This window comes from Prorops nasuta, unplaced genomic scaffold (genome assembly GCF_024137725.1).
Source record: "Prorops nasuta isolate Cenicafe-Biocafe unplaced genomic scaffold, Cenicafe_Pnas_1.2 PNAS00005, whole genome shotgun sequence".
Taxonomy (NCBI): Eukaryota; Metazoa; Arthropoda; class Insecta; order Hymenoptera; family Bethylidae; genus Prorops; species Prorops nasuta.
In genome coordinates this window covers 9,902,357-9,919,980 of record NW_027116802.1, presented here as the reverse complement: position 1 = coordinate 9,919,980, position 17,624 = coordinate 9,902,357, and the positions used below count along the sequence as shown (strand labels likewise).

The window sequence follows — 17,624 nt, the reverse complement described above, 5'->3', positions numbered from 1 at the left end:
GGTTGGCAGAGAAAGGGTTGAAGGACCTTTTCGGAAGAGTTAGCACGCGAAATGAAAATCAAAAAGGTTGGTTCGAGGGTGCATCTCATTTCTAAATCAGACTCTATATCCACGCTGTCGTGCACCCTCGATACAAAATATGTTTAAAGGCCACAGCCAATTATAATAAGTTTTCTCTTGCATGCAATGTCAGCATTAGTTTTTCATTTGAATCACCATAGTTATTTATAAATTTATGACCGTTACAAAGAGAACAAGTAGGTGGAAGGATAGTGTCATCCAATTGGGCTATTGATCTATAGAGGTGTGCATATCAACTTTGGTCGCCTTCAAAATTGCAATAATTAACCAGCGGAAGTAGAGTTTGTAAAATTTTCCAACTCTTCATATACGAGACGAAGATTCCAACAATAGACCATTCATGATCAACAATGAAATTTAGGATCTCAATCTATCACTTTGGTTATGTAAACTGCCATTTGTTACGCAACCCTCCAAATCTTTACATAATGAAAATAAAAATATAATTATTTCAATTTATTCAACTTTGCTAAATTTAGGAAGATAACAGCTGGTAATAATATGGCATAAACTGCAAAGTTAAAATTACTGGTACCTATGGTGGTATAAATTTATCGTGTCCATATAAGGCCGAAACAGCAAGATAATCTTTAAGATTTATGCGTAAGAAGCGACACCAAGCAGAAACTCTGTTATATCCAGAGACCCTAGAAACTTTGCTTTTATCTTTGCTGCAACTTCGCCTCAGTCAAGGAACGATAAATTTATCGCAAGAGTTTGCTGAAACCGAAAATCGTGAAGAAGCGAGAATCATTGAAAATTTATAACCATTCACTTCCAAGTAAATAAAACACAATATGGATGGAGCAAAATTGTATCATTTTTTGAAACGTGATAAAAAGAAACTTAACGTTTAAGCAATCTCATGAATGTTTCACCGATCCCCCTCCCTCCCTCTCTCTCTCTCTCTCTCTCTCTCTCTTTCATTTCTTTCCTATTAGTAAACAATAATAATCAAATGATTTTTTCAACACAATCAATTTTTCACTCAGCGCGTCATTCTTCCGTAATCAAGGGAATGGCAAAACGTGCTGCAGCATTAATTTTCCAGCATGTCGGGATTCTGCATAATTTAATAGCACGTTCACTGCTGCTGCTCCTTCTATCTGCTGCTCTGATGCTTTCTAGATGAACAAGCCATGGAATTAGACTAATCGCTAAATCGCGCAATTCCTCTGCAATTTCTGCCTTTGTCGCGAGATTAAGTAAGAGGTGCCTGGAGATGCCTTCGCGTTATCCAACGTTTCCGAGAAATTATCGTACTTTCTCTACCAGTTTTTTCCTTCCTCGGATCATTAGCTAGCTCGTTGTCAAAAGGCTCAAATTAAACGGAGAAATGCAGCTTCGTTAATTAACGAATAGGGTCATTCATTCATTCATCATCATAGGAATAAGGAAGTTCGAAATTATCCTGCATTATATGTATATTGAGATTCTAATTACTATAAGGAAAATTATAAGGCACAAAAAATATATCAAGATACTGATCTACAAATGTGTGAATTGGTACCTGTCAATGTGCCGTGTCTATGAGGAGAAAGAAGAGAGGGTGGGAAGGAGGCAGTTTGAGAACACGATAGGAATAAAAATGGCGGAATATCGCGAGAGGTTCGCAAATTCTGGCAGACCGCCAGGTCGATCACGCTCGAGTGGCTTTGCGGGCCAGTTGCGGGCTTTCTTAATGGACTCCTCTTTTAATCCTCCTCTCAGTCTTCTTTCGGAAACGAAGGAAGGTAGAAGAAGTAAAAAATAAAATAGAAAAGAAGAGGAGGAAGAAGAAGAGAGTCTAGACTGCGATTGGGTGTCCAGTTGAAGTACGTGACCAGGATCCACCAACTGATCATTTTCAGGAGTCCCGAGCACCGTAATTGCATGATCACCTTTAACCCCTCTACCTTCTGTACATTCGTATGTTTTCTACGGTTTCATCCCCCCCCCCTCCCCCACCCCTCTCTCTCCCTATCTCTCTCGTTCGAGAAAAGCGAGTGTGTTGCCTTGATATCATCATCGAAGAAAAAGATCGACTCACCACTGTATTTTCTACCTCAAAGAATTGATTGATTCATTAGGGAAAAATATAATAAGCTACCAAGTATATATATTGGAGAGGAAACACGACATTGAATGGTTAAAAGAATATGAATGATACTGTTCGAAAAATAGAGAGTAATATACTATATAGAAAGGAGGTTAGGATACTTTTAAATAGATATTTGAATCTATCACTCGTATAGATAACTGTACGTAGAGATCTGGTCCAAAGTTAATGGTATGCACGAACGAAGCAAAGGTGTATCCGCGTTTATACGTAGGCTCGAGACGATCCTTTGACTTGATCGTGGTAACGTCAGATCGAGTCATGCAGGAGGAGGAGGAGAAGCAGGCGAGCGAGCAAAGACAGCAAACGCCAAATGCTTCGCCATAAAGCGAAGACGAGTAAGCTGACCTTTCAGCGGCATACTTTCCCAATGCTGGGGCTTTGCCTTCACGACCTCTCGCGACTCTCTTCCTATCCTGGCTATCTCTGCGCACACGGCACACATACTCCGCCAACCCTTTCTAATGATCCTACCTCCAAACTCACTCCTACTATTAATAGCTAACACCGTCAGCTAGCTATAATTCGCATAATTCCAAAGTAATTGTATATATAATTATAAGTTTTCCATTTATTACACTCAAGTTTATCGGGTATATAAGCAGTATACGACAAAACGTATAGGAATAAATGCCAATTCGTCATTGAAATCCATTTTGAGCTATTTCACGGTGATTTAAATTTCATTTCCGCAATTCGGCGCATAACAGCGAAGCCGATAGCGCTATTCCACGGAAAGGGAATAACAAGATACTCGCGGCCATTTGGATAAGTTTTAATCGTGGCTAAATTCGAAAAGAGAAATTCCTCGTACATCCGCAGATTACCAGCATTCCGGATAGCTTTCCAGCGACTCGCGAGGCTTCTGGAATAAAACTGGTTCTGCATCTATCGTTGAGGGGACGGACGGTACGAGGAGGATATCTCGGAAAGAAACGTTGACGAAGTAGCTCGAACGTTCCTTTTGAAAGGCTACACGAGCGAGCATGCTCCTCCAGTGTACTACAATTTCCGGATCGCGCAAGGTCGATTCATAATTTTCTGGTAAGAGTAAACTATCGGTAATTGGCAGGTTGCGGAGTGGTCCCGCTTGAAAAATTCTCGACATATATTCACGAGAGGCTCGTGCTTAAATTGAAATTCACTGTCAATTACGCCTTCATCATTTTATCGTGGAAAAAGAGCCTGACTGGAATTGGCCAGGCTACACACAGGCAGTATCACGAAGGGATTGTACCTACAAAATGAAAATGAATAAAAAGCGGAATAAGCTTGTCCGAAATGCGATTATTGTTGCACAAAGGAGAAATAATTTCATGAGTATATGATGGGAATAGCATTGGATGCAATGGTTCGCAGTTCCGTGAATTCTAATTAAAAGCGTGGTAATAATAAGTTTTTCTTGTTATTCGATCTACGATACAAGACGAAAGAGAAACTGGCCATTATTCTGACATTCCACGCTTCTACCTACGTATGAAAGAATCGTAGACTCTCCTCTCGGCTTTCTTCGCGAATATGTGTCGTAAGATTCGGTGACACAGCAGCAGATTCCATAAGATAGAGGTGGTGGTTGGATGAATATCATCGTTAAACGTCCTTCTACTGCCATTTCCGAGCCATTCCAATCATAAATTCTTCACCTTCTCCACCTTTTATTCGCAAAGTTCAGCTTTTTAAATCGGATTTAAAAGCCCTTTGAATTAAAATGCTCTCTGATTACTTTCACCTACCTCTATCCTCTGCAAATCATCTGAATTAAATGTGAATTCAGGATTCGTTATCATATATTTAATAAACGTGCCTAACTAGCTGAATTTCTATTGGGAGATGTAGTGTAGAGCTCAAATTGTCCACTGATGATATTAGAAGTACAAATTTGTAACATAAGTACATTGTGCTAAACGTATTCTTTATCCGCTTATCTAATATTTCTGTCCTTGTACCGGAACATAAAATTTCAAAATGTTTTTACGACAGACTGAATTTTTATCAGACCGGATATTAGCATATTATGAAAATCTGCACGTCTCCCAAGAAGATGGCGCTGCTTCGTAAATCTGAAAATTCGACCCTGGAAGGAAGTACTTTTGCATACGGACAGTTAAACTTTACCGACAGAATATGCCTTTCCCACATATGAGGAGAACATTTATTGGAGAATATCGACCATCTCCAAAGTTAGATCTGTATTGAGCAATGCTTTGTGAATTGTTATTAATCGTATTTTTTTATACACTTTAAAGTGCAGGTAAAATAGACATGATATCGTAGCAATATACTGCAACTTGACCCAATGTACATAATTTACGAGATTTCTATAGCTATCGATAAATATTGCTATATTTAATTGTGTACAAGCTTGGGCAATGGCAGCACCGTCGTTATTGCATATCCATATTGGATGTTTGCATTACTGAAAATAATGAAACGGCAAAGTGCTGTATCAAATCTATAGGTATATTAATTAACGATTGATAAATTAAAACATAGATTAACCATCATATGGAATTTGTTATGTATCAGTTATTTTCTTTCTCTCTCCCTCTCTCTAGAAATATATTTACTGAGTGGAGAAAAGAAATGATCAAGAAGCGGATGTTACTTTCCCATGGACTAGGAATATACATGAATTCAAATTCCAATTGGAACGGTCTCATATTCTGAATCTCCGCCCCCCTCTCGGAGGAATCACGGCAGATGTAACCGGTTTCGATGGTAACCTCTGAGATTTCCAATCGTGAAAGTATCTATACTCTCCTTCACATGCAAGTGAATCTCGTTTGCGTTCCTAACAACGGAGGGCACCAAGTTTCTTGAGGCCCCCATTGGTACAGTCGAGGACGAGCTCCCTTCAAGATATCTCGTGAAAATCAAACAGATGCCTTGTAAGAGGCAACTTAGAACTAAATATGTCCCTTGAGGTCCCCTTTGACTGGGATAGTATTCGGCAACTCAAACCTTGCCAGCCGAAACTCATCTAGAGGCTACCGCAAATTATCGACGGCACAATGTGTCAAGAACTATCGCACAATGTCCTGGCAAATTTCCTTTGCCCAATCCAACAAGGTTCAACTTTTGAAACATCAAGTTAAGCGAGAAACTGTCGTTTAAATTACTTTGAAAAATATTTTCATTCACTGAACACTCCTTTGAAAATAATCAAAAGGAATTTGTCGATCAAATAACTGACAGTCTATCGTTGTTGATGGGATAAAATCCAATAAATTATTAATGAGGCAAGGCTTGTAAACGATGTATGAAAATAGTCACGAAGTCACGTGTAGACCGCCAGAAGGAGTATTCACCATATCTAATCCAAGCTATCACCGATCTTACTAGCACGGGAGTACAAACATTTGCGTAGGGTTGTCAATGTTAGCTTAGCAGACAAGTGTATATACCTTGAAGGGATGCGATTAATCGATTAAGCGAAGCGTTGCCAAAGGACGTTGGTCAAGGAAAATTATTATCATAAACGGACAGAGGAGGTGGATTAGAACTAGTTAAATCCAGATGTAATAATTAAGCTGTTGTTTAATAATACATTTACACATCTCCATAAAATTTAATCTAAACTAGTAACAGTTTGTCATAAAATATTATCGCCGAAATTATAAGCAAGGGATTTATTGTCCATTTTACTCTTTTGATTAATTACAAGTATTATGATTAAATTTTAATCAAGATTTGGAATAAACACTTATTGCAGTATCACATTTATTATTTGAAAGAAATAATAATTTGTAGAATAGTGATTTTCTATATATGTGTGTGTACATGTAGTATTGATATATTTACGAATCTCCTTAGATTGCAATAGACTATATAAGAGTAAAAAATTTCCTTCGCGCTTCTTTCCTTTACTGATACAAGTGATTTTCATCAGTAAACGCAATCATCAAAACCGCAGATATAATCAACCAGTTGGTTTATTTGAATAATCTCTAACACCACCTCTTTTCTCAAGAATGCAAACCCTGTCAACAAAGGAATTTGCGCAATGCCATTTGCGAAGCGTCGGCGTGCAATTACAGCTTGCAAATTCTTTAGCTATCTTTTTAATCAAAGTTCCCCTATTCATTTACAGCAAATTATTAGGCCATTACCTATATCTACAAAGGGCAAAAAAAAGAAACAACACTTGAATTTAAATGTTCATTTACATGATTAATCAATATCTTAATTTTTATGTATCACGACTGATGTATATATGATTAACACTTCTGTCGTCCGGATAAAAAATGTTGGAATGGAAAATTAATGTGATATTACTCAATCTCTGAAAAAATAAAATACGTATAGTAGGAGATTAATTTTGGCAGAAACCTGGTGGATATTGGAATGCAGGCTGGTAAAGACGCCGGTCGATAATGACGGTTTAGCTTGAGCCTTGACCATAAAACTAGCCGTAGCGGCTACTTTCACTCGTCCTCCATGGCTAATCTGACCAATTACGACAGCTCCACGGTGTGTGTTTCGCGCCTTAAAAATTTTACACTATCCTAAAACCCACAATTTTTTCTCGTCCATTCCAAACTATGAGTTTGGACCTTGAAAGCAGCATCACAGTTCCATATCGTATCGTCTAGATTCATCTTGACTTTCGTAATACTTAAGTGAATAAATCCCCGTTTAAACTGCACCTGCTTATTGTACGTCGTGAAATAATGCGAGTCATAAATTGCACGATGAAACTGCAGACTCCCTTCCGACGTAATTAATTAAATACCAGTTAATTGCCTCGTTAAATTTAGGCTATAAAATTCCGGACCTAGAAAAACGGTATCGTTACATATACGGTGGTAATTGATGAAATCATGTTCGCGTCTAATTAATCAAAAAGAGTGCACCGAATTTCTATGGATATTGTTTCCAAAGTGACTGCGTGATCCGGCTACGTTTAATTAACTTTAGTGTAATTCCGTTGAAACTACATGACGAAATTTATGCAATATATAGTCACGAAACCAATATAAGCCTTTGAAAAGATTGGTAAGTGTAATGACTGTGCAAAGTTAACACGTTCGTTTGATGACAATATATTACTTTGATATTTATAACCCATTTGCAAATGGTTAATTTCGAAGTCGCATCATGATCGAATGGTATACTGTAGATTCATGAATGTAAAGAGTGTGGGGTTGGGGGGGGGGGTGGCGGCGAAAGGGGAGGGTTTATTTATTGGGAAATATTTTACGACAATCTGGAGGTGCCATTTGCGCCACTTACTCTACATTAATATTTATTTCCACCCTTTTGCAGCAAGTGCAGTTGCACTCGTTTTTTGCAGGCCCACAGGGAGTTTGGCTTGAATCTTGGCCACGATCCAAAAAACCTGCGTCTTTGTGACACCGAGTACTGGATTTATATTCTCGCAATAGGATGCTGATCTCAATTCGCGTCTCATTGTTTACCCCTCCTACGTTTCCGACGTCGAAATTCCCATCAATCTTAGACCTTCCATGCAAAAAGATATAAAAATGTCGTCTTGTTACGATAACGTTGAAAAAAATTATTGGTTTAAATTTATTACTCACGAGTCGTAGATAACTTTTTAGGGCCAGGGACGAGTCGGAACATGAATTTCGTTTGAACCCTATAAGATTACACTCAAACATACTGCGTTACTCCTATCCACTGATTTTATTGATTGATTCATATCTTTCGCGGTAAGAAGATTGAGTTCTTTATCTATTGTTTAAATGAAATAGCAATTTCCATCACGTTAACGTCAATGATAGGGAAACTAGCCACAACACGTGTAAAATAAAAAAACTCAGAAAGTCATAATTGCGATTTGCTATGATTGAGCTCATTAAATTTAATCGTAAAGATCGGCTTAATATCAGTGATTACAACTTATAATGATGAAAAAGAGTTCTCTTTGTCCATTTCTACTGCTAAGAGCTAAAGTTTAGTGGAGAAGAGTATTTTATCATTTTTAAGCTGGCGTTATAACTTCTTTTTGTATATTGCAGGGCGAGTATATGTGTTATTATATTTTGTTTAATACTCTAGTATATTAAAGTGAGAAGTTATGTTTGGAGAATCTGCTTAAAAATAAGAAACGTTGATAAGAGATCAATGGTGGAAAAAGGTGCAAGCGACACGATAAGTAGGTGTTGGAAAATGAAAAGAACGAACGTAAAAGATAGGACGCAGGAGATTCCCTGTTAGTTTTATACTTTTATTCCGAAGCGTCGACGCAGCAGCAGCTACTTCGACGCCTTATCGGCGGTTATCTCTGCTCCTCCGCTTTCAGCCATTTTGCAAATATAGGTACATGGCATGCGCGTCCGCCGCGAGGATTTCGTCACGATCGGATTAGATTACTCCATAAGCGGCTTATTTGTTGTTTACTTCCACCCGCACAATCACTCACCTACTTTTCATCGTTTTTCCGAAATCATTTCAGTTCCTCAAGTCTACGGTTGAGTAATGAAATTTGACGGCAAACTCCAAATAATTTAATTGAATAGGATAATTAAAGGCATGAAATATTTTTCTAAATTCTCTATACGAGTGCATGTTAAACCAACTTCAAATGGTTACAATACTGCAGAATAAGTACAATGAATTCAATAATTAGGTTTAATTAATTTCTCTTGTATGGAATAAAGGCGATGAGAATGATATTTTTTTCAGTAAAAAGTAATAAAAGGCATGATAAAAACTGTTGCTGATCGTTCAACTCGTTATTTGCCTAAAAGTTTACGATAGGACGTTGCGGCAAGAGAGAGCGATCATTATTTTTTTAATTTTAGCATGGCTCGCGAACGTGGATGAACCATATGTGTGTACTGTTTTTAAACGATCGATTCGGTTAAATTATTCGTTGTTGCGACCTGAACTTTAATACAAGTACCACACGTAATTATTTTAGCTTCTACCTCTCGCTTGAAAATAAAATTCGTCTATTTCAAAACCACTGCTTCTTTTTACGTATGCTTCGCATTATTTAATTAGCAAAGTGATTTGATCGATAATATCATACCCTTAATGTGTGCTTAATGAACGATTGAAACTGTGTAATGAGTTCAAGTAGAGTTTAATAAAGACAAATATTAAAAATCGTCATCGTTACTTACCAGACACTTGAGTTAAATCCTGAAGATTATACAGGCCATCAATAATCCACTAAGAAGCCCTGGCAGAAGCGTTACACCGAAAATATTAATAGGCATAAACTCATTAATCATACACAACACCTAGCATAACTTTATGAACACAGTGAATCCGTAACATAAAAATTTATTAAAAAATAACTTTCACAAATTCTTTGAGCAACTGATTATTTTCTGGAAGCTAATCACAATGCAGAAACCTGATGGAGAGTTATATTTAACAGGGTAAAGGTTTTCAATTGTTGAAATATAAAAAGAGCATGTAAATAAATAAATTAGACTTGACCGGTGAAGAAGTCTTGCGTATTGGATGAAAAAGTATTGAACAGGGATACAGTTCAATTTTGAGAAAGGAAGAAGAACGAAAGTAGCGTGTTTGACGACGGAGAGGCACCGACTGAAGCAGGTAAGGCATGGACAGAGTAGATAGGCTGTTCCTACACCTGCAGGCTGCTACTTTGAAAGAGTAGGAGAAGGTGAAGGAAGTCCAGCAGTGAGTCTGCCAGGCTGGCCTTTATACGAGAGCCAAACCTTCTTTTTAGTACCTCCTATTTGTACAATACCGTAGTCTTCAATCCTATCGTATCTACCTTCTTATTCACTGTACCTTTCTTCTTCATAATATTCTTGTTAGATTTTATCTTTGGTCGTTCTACCTAACCTTTCTATTATTAATTGAAGAAAAATACACTCTCTTTCAAAATTTGGTTAAGTCCTTTTCATTAGATTATAGAAGTAATGAAAAAATTGATGGAAAGGTAAAAATAGCACGTGTAGTAATCTGATGAAATGGAAATGCAATGTGCAAATCCCTCTGATTAGATAGGGATGAAACGTCAGTCAAGTTTGAAGATTTTTATTGTAGAAACAGCATCGTTCCATCATGGCAGAACGAATCATAGCTATTCACGAAACACAAACAAAATGCTATTACTCGGCGATTATGTCAGGGCTCCATATTAATGATTAGGATGAGACGAGCGTTGTAATTTGCTTTTTCTAGCTATGCGTAAGATTCCGCTATTAGAAACTTTCCTTTCAAGCGAGGCGTTACCAACTTCGGGAAACATTTAAGTATGTACACATTTTATTCGCTTTACTCCTCAATTAACCAAACCTATCATTTATGTCCGAATAGTAACTATAATAATAAATAATCAGTTGCACCTTTCGAACAAGCATTTTTTTATGAAAAATTTTATACTAATAGATATTTTTAAAAGGCCTTTCATTTAAATTAACTTTTATTTCAATGCATTGCAAGTAAATCCTAATACATATGAAATGATGGAATGAAAATTGTCGATAGTAAATTATTGAGTGATAAAAGAGAATACGCGATTATTAAATGTTGCTGCTTGGACGAGTAAAACATTTCTCTTTTGACTAAAACTCCGTCATATTGAATCTGTGCTTAAACTAATCTACATCTAACGGCGTGTTCAGTTTTGCATTACTCAGCTATAAATGCAAATATTTCTATAGGAAACAGACTACGTTACGAAGACGACTGGTGTAAAAGATATCTTTAGACTTACAATTCATATACAATATGTCTGTGAAACTAGATTGGTATATACAGTAATTGATTACAAATATAAAATTGCAGTAAATATTGCGATTAAATCATTAATTCGCTATTCATAAACGGAATGATACGAGAGAATGTGTAGCCGGAGTTCAACCAGTGATTCAGCTTATCCTACAGGAAGACGAGAAAAGTTTCAGGAAAACTCGTGAAACCAAGCAGGGATGAGACAGCTCGAGACTTCCAATCGATTGGGTATCTGGCACAAAACTCTACTTGCCGTCAATTCAAAGAATACTGTCGTGTTTCAATTTTCTTATCTTTTGTATCCATTGAACTTATTTGATTTTCTAATTAGAATATAGTACTTATATTTCATAAAACCCTCTCTGATCTACATTTAACCATTGTAAATAGAAATGTGGTATCGAATTAAAGGAAACCTTTATATATGGATTGTATATACAATTGTGTAAAAAAGTACAAGCAATAAATTGAAGAAAGCTCTATTGCAAAAATGTTGATAAACATAAAATAAAATTGGAACGATTATTTTTATCGATAAATTTATCGTAGAGAAAAAGGAGAGATACCTTTCAAGACTTTTGCACAGATAATTTTGGGAAAAGCGAGGAGAGGAGCTTTGATGAATTTCGAGTAGAAGAAAAATGATATTTCTGTGGAAGCCGCGGGAATGGAAGGGATCATAGGGGTGGTGTTACGCTCACTTGTGATTGGAAAGTAAATTTAGCGATGTTGGCAAGCCACCCTTGCAAGAATTCCTCTTTTCCTTCCGGTAGAAGGAATCGAGCGATCCGCTTTGCAGGCCTTATATCACTTTTATGCCCACCATATCTCCAGCCGACCAAACGCTCCAGCGAATGATGCATTATTTAGAACGCAATTCGACCAGAACCACCTACCTCGTCGCCCGTGAAACAAATGCTGGCAAAGTGAACACTGAACACATTCACCTCTCTCCCCACTTTTCTCTTCTTCATTCCTTAATCCTTATCCTGCATACCGTCCTCACCCATCCATTCGTACACCTTTACCTGACTACCCCCAAAAAAGCTAACCTCAAGAAACTTTCTGTCCTTGCTACCACAGTTTGAGCTGCTGTACTCAAGCAACAACAGCTCGAAAAAAAGACACAGTATTTTCTACCCTCCTATACAAATCTCCCACTACACATTCTTTCTTTAATAATAATTTGTTTATATACACACAACTAGTCAATCTTTTAATAATGATATTACAGGATAATAAAGAAAGAATGTGTAATAAAAATTTCATTATAATAATGATTTTATCTATAGATACAGTTTTAATGATGGTTTTAGAGGCGAGACAATAATAAACTATAAATATTATTAATCAGTGTATCACATACGACCGAAGTTCGCTTTTAATGATATTTCTTCCTACTTTACGTTCCTCGAAGCTCAGCCTCAACATGCAGGCCGGATTAAATGCTCTGCCCTAAGCCCATTAGCAACCGCGGTTTAATTAAGCGAGATGATAAATTTCTATTCGACCATTCGAACCAATAAACTCACCTGCTTAAGGAGGAGCCTTCCTCCAAATCTCCCTCCATCAAAAACTACCCTCAAAAAAGATTAAACGCTATTTCACTTACTCCAAAACTATATAGATCGTAGAAATTAATTAATTTTAAGTTCATCAGATCGTTAAATGATGTTAATGCGCACCTCATTATAACCTCCTTTATAGGAGTTCAGTTAACAGTTCAAAATTACTACAAATTGTATTGCAGATGATTATATACACAGATCCTGCTGAAATTTTAACGAGGCTTATTTTTAGTAAAATTATAATTACTCAAATTAAAATTTTGGGGAAAAATTGGTAAGACAAATCGATCTTCTATATCTTTTTAATAATTCCTTCAACATATAATAACAAAATTATCATCAAATAGAAGCAAATGAGTAGAAATTAAACGCCTGTACTTTCTACCAGATGCTCAGATGCTATAGTCTGCTTTGCATTTAATTTAATGTGACTCGACTCCACTCGACGCCATGATTACTTCCGTACATAAAGATATACATATGAATAATTACCCCAACATAATTACAGGAATTGTAGGTATCGCTACTAGGCTTTAGATTGGAGATTCTCACACACAAATATTGTACGCAACCAGCTTTCATTAGCTCGACAACTTTCTCCATTAAGAAGATGGCCTCTGAACAGAAATCACCGAATTACACTCTAATAATAATAGCCTATAAACAGAAAGTGATGTACGCAACGATTAAAACTGCAAATTCATTACAGCGGAAGATCGTTAGAAAATCGATACTTAAATTATCATAAAGAATATTGGAGCTATAATGGAAATTTAAGATATTATTGATTGATAGTATACGATTTCTGAAAAAGTTTGTCGTGAATTACAGCAAAGTTTCACGTATTTTTATTTGTTTCTTTTTTGTTTTTTTGTCAAAATGAAAGCCAATCGATAAAAAGGATAAGCTCATCTGTCATACCACATCACGTTTATGGTGATCGGGAATAGCGGCACACCCACCTTTTTCCCCCATGCCAATAATATTTCAATAGGGCACGACGGGTAACGAAGAAATTGCTAGGCCTGTCGATAGCCATTGCCCGGAAAGCCGACGAATTGTCCGAGATTAATCGTATCGATTCTCCTCTAACGAAAAATTCTTCACCAAATTCGACATAAAATCCTGTAACTAAACGATGTGCTAGTAACCTCGCGTAGATCAAACATTTTCTCTATTGCAGATTTTTTAAAGTTTTTATTTTACTATATTCATACTGCAGCAAACCAATAGGTTTTGAAGAATCCCATTTAGCCAAAAAATTTCAACGCATTAGAGTAATTGTGCTTCTATGAAACACGTAAACAAATGAATGATAAATCGCGTGGTGTAGGTTGAAACGATCGAAAAGATTTAAGGGATTAAACAGAAGAATACAACAGTGTTAGGGATAGGATAAATAAGAACTAACAAATGGAACGAATTAAACGATTATTTTTGATAGTATCATTTCATTCGTTGCTTCCATTCGGTTCTGTCGATGAAATAATCGAATTGATTTGTAGAGATCGTAACAACGCTATTTATGTCACTCGATGCAGCCAACTGCATATAAAATCCATTGTGCAATAGTCATAACCGTAGCGAATACATTTTTTCAGTTCGAGTTGAGACTAAAATTGCGTAAAATGCATATCGAGTTAAAATGATTGCTGAATATTCTACTTGTCAACTACGCCAGTAGATTTGAATTCCGCTGTGCTGCTTCATGCAGAAAAAGCCCCGAAGCTCCGAAACTAACGGGGGGGGGGGGGGGGGGTATGTGGAAAAACGTGGAGGAAACCTACGATGGCATGGCTGGCAAGAGAAGTGAGGAAACACTGTTTATACTTACATCTAGTAAATTAAATTACCAGAAATATTTATGGCCAAAGTACAGAAAAATAAAAATTGCTTAATTACTAAAATGAACTTGGCTGAATTATGTAAGTTTGTCTTGGTTGCGTAGGCGTAATTAATATGATAATTGAACTTTAATAGAGACGACACTAGCGTGTGGCTCAAATTTTCTCGTTGTGATCAGAACATTAATCTTTTCTAACGTAGTGGGGCTCTTTCCTCTCTGGACAGGTGATCACGGAAAAAATTGCATCTAAATAATGCACTGCTCTCACACCTGAAATTCATATAGCCAGTACTTTTTCGAGGTACAAAGGCCGAATGCTATACACTACAGTACATATAACATATGTATACGTCACAAGCGGCCAACTTCAAACTGTGAAATAAATGAAACAAAGCGCGCGCCACCGCGTCAGCTGCATTGCTAGAAATTTCAAAGGAAATTTTAATCCTCATAAAAAGTACACTCGACTAAGATGAAATTCTTAAAAGCATCATCCACGTCTTCCGTAATAATATTATCTCTTCGAAATTGCAACAATCTCATTAAACTTCTATATTGCAATTCAAATCCCGTTGTTGCTATACTCCTTTTACGTACAAGTTTTCTTCATGGATTTAAGGCAAAGCATTCAATCCTCTGCTCGACTAACGTCCATCTTTCCAGTCACACTTTAAGGCAAGTTTTCTAATAACTATTACGACGACGGACAAAAAATGGTCTCGAGGGGTTTAAACAATAAAAGCACGTTGTAAGAGCTTAACTGATAAGGATGATAAAGTTTTCATGGCTGTAAAGATGACAAAAATAGTAAGAATAGAAAATAGATTAGTATTTGTCTGGAAAGAAACACAATTTCCAGTGTTTTCAACAAAAAGATGGGACGACGCTGATAATTAAAATACGAACTACAGTAATAAAGGAGCGAGGGGGATGGAAATAGATCTGTGGCCAAGACTTCTTGAAGTATCACGCGGGGTTAAACAAGAGCATTAGTGAATAAAGCAGACAATCTTATCTCAGAAGCTACTCGAAACTAAAAAGAAACACCCTGAACATCCTATTTCTCATTCTCCGATATTTCACCGATCTTTTCTGGTGGAAAGCCACTTTAAAGAGACTGAAAGCAGGTCCGATTCTAAATAATAAACCCAACTTGATAAATCTTATTTACTCTCATTCTCTTCATCAACTCACTATAAATTTAGACACGTCAATCAATGTAGAAGGCTAGGATATTTGGACAAATATGTATATACAATATGCAATATCAGTATATAACCCACTCTTACCTTCCTATAATTTCCAATACAGCGATAGCTTCGGTGATAAAGTCTGTAACATATAAATTAATGACACATTAAAATTTAATGACTGTAAGATCCATGTGTAGGTATGTTTTCTAAATTAACCTAATCCAGTTTCGTTGAAATAAATGTTGTTATCGTATAACAAAATTTGCTAAACATGAATATTACATGTACGAAGAGATGAAATTTATCGGTAAGGATTTCCAATTTATTTGGAACCCACTGACATATGTAGATCACACCTTCCGGGTGATTTCACATCATTTCGCTGGTGTCAGAGTTTGAGGGGTAAAAAAATGGAGAGGCAGGAGAGACGGATGAAGGTTTGTGCCCAACAGGGAAAGGAAAAATACATCTACCGATTCACCTGATTCCAATCGAAAATAGCAAGAGGGTGAAATGATTGGGATAGCAGAAAGGTCAGAGCTGTTTTTTCATCGATTCTACCAATAGACTACGATTTCTCCCACATTTTATCCCCTTCTCTCTATTTCCACTTCTACCACACAATTCGTTTCTGCTTCTTTAAATCTTTCTTCGTACACTATTAAAAAACTCTCTCTTTCTCTTTCTCTCTATATTTCATAGAGCCATCTATAAATATTCAAATCCCAAGTAACCACAATACACGTTTGCTGCATGCTTATGACTTCATCCAAGATTAAATTTCATATTCTACTTCAAGTTCCGTAAGACAAAAATCTTATACAGCAAAAGACTTTAGTTTATTATGATCCCTACTTAGACCCTCGTGAAATCTCCTAATAGTCTGATCGGAGGCTGTATTTTGACTTGCGATGGATGATAAAAAGGGATAAAAACGGCGCTTGACAAAGCTGAACGTAACGAGAGAGTCGGTGATTATCGGGGAGAAACGCCCCGTCGCACACTGCACAGACACTCCACTTCGGCAAATTGCAAAACAGACGGAGAGAGCAAACGAATGAAAACTACTAGTTTATTCAAATTTTCTATTCACTACAAAAATAGAAATGTTTCCGGTGCTTTTGATACAAGCTAGACAATTCTTCAAAACAGTTTTTTTCTTTGATTATAAAATATCAATAAAATCAATCTTCCCTTTTTCCTTTCTTACTTAGCAACTCTTCTTGCCATTCCATTTTTTTAAATAATTTTTTTTCAACGGAAAAGATTATGATATTCCAGAATTACCACTTTCACGCTAGAATAAATACTAGAAAATCTTTCCCTTGGATGTTGGACAATTAAATTTAATATGCCTACAATTAATCTCAATAGACGATCTGCTGTTAGGTCGGTGACGGAGCGAAAACTTAGAGGAATCAAACCTTCTTTCCGAATACAATTCTTAATTAAAAAAGCTCTACTCGACAATAGCGAATCCCCGAGACTGTAGCTTTACTACGATAATGGCTCTCGGCAAATAGAGACCATTACAACAGCAATTAACGTTACATTACAATTAATATCGAATCAACGAAGCGGCGTAACGTTTCTCTGCAAAATGGCATTTAATCGAAAAGCATGACCAAAATGCCAAAATACCTGTAGGTAATTGCTAAAAAAACGGCCCGTTATCACAGTTATTATTCATATATAAACAGTTCTTTTCATTGCTCGTACTCATTGCACACTATCAACGTAAGAAGCTAGCCGGGGAGAGATTGTATAAATGGTGAGATGATCAGTTCTCGTTAGAATTAATTATAATAAAGCATCAATTAAATATGCAAGTTTTTGATATTTGTCATAAAGTGGGCAAATAGTACCACACTGTTATTAGAGCAGGAATATATATATATATATATATATATATTCGTTTAAACGATAAATGTCGTCATATAAGTTATAGTGGCATTTTGACAAGATTGTCCTTTAATGATTTAATCGATGGACGAAGAACTTTATTCTGGGTCGGTGAGAGAAATGGAAAAATTATATTCCGTAAAAGGAATAGTTTGTCGTCCAATCAGGGTGCCATTGGAGGACTCATAAGGCGCAAACTCCTGATAGCCGGGCTACTCTGACTTGAAAAAAGCTCAGAGTGACGGAATTGCTCG

The 17,624-nt window shown here is 36.5% G+C and overlaps 1 protein-coding gene across 2 annotated transcripts in view; it reads right to left on the bottom strand.

Moving 5' to 3' along the window:
• Pgant9 (polypeptide N-acetylgalactosaminyltransferase 9) overlaps positions 1-17,624 on the bottom strand; it is a 136,273-nt gene that overhangs the window by 81,988 nt on the left and 36,661 nt on the right. For both annotated transcript variants that reach the window (XM_066726943.1, XM_066726944.1), the window contains exon 2: positions 15,565-15,607. The gene's annotated coding sequence lies outside the window, so the exon portion shown is untranslated. The remainder of the gene's footprint in view (positions 1-15,564; positions 15,608-17,624) is intronic.